The following is a 566-nucleotide window of genomic DNA, read 5'->3' as shown; positions in this document are numbered from 1 at the left end:
CAGGCTTAGCGGCCATGGCTCACAGGCCCAGCCGCTCCACGGCATGTGGGATCTTCCCGGACCGGGGCACGAACCCGTGTCCCCTGCATCAGCAGGCAGACTCTCAACCACTGCACCACCAGGGAAGCCCCTCATTGTAGTTTTGAGTTGCATTTCTCTAATAATTAGTGATGTTGAGCAGATTTTCATGTGCCTCTTGGCCATCTGTATGTCTTCTTTGGAGAAATGTCCATTTAGGTCTTCTACCTATTTTTTGATTAGTTTGTTTGTTTTTTTAATATTAACCTGCATGAGCTGTTTATATATTTTGGAGATTAACCCTTTGTCCATTGATTCGTTTGAAAATATTTTCTCCCATTCTGAGGGTTGTCTTTTCATCTTGTTTACAGTTTCCTTTGATGTGCAAAAGATTTAAGTTTCATTAGGCCCCATTTGTTTATTTTTTGTTTTTATCTCCATTACTCTAGGAGGTGGGTCAAAAAAGATCTTGCTGTGATTTATGTCAAAGCATGTTCTTCCTATGTTTTCCTCTAAGAGTTTTATAGTGTCCAGTCTTACATTTAGGT

This window comes from Physeter macrocephalus, chromosome 11 (genome assembly GCF_002837175.3).
Source record: "Physeter macrocephalus isolate SW-GA chromosome 11, ASM283717v5, whole genome shotgun sequence".
Taxonomy (NCBI): domain Eukaryota; kingdom Metazoa; phylum Chordata; class Mammalia; order Artiodactyla; family Physeteridae; genus Physeter; species Physeter macrocephalus.
Note: the sequence above shows the minus strand (reverse complement) of the source record.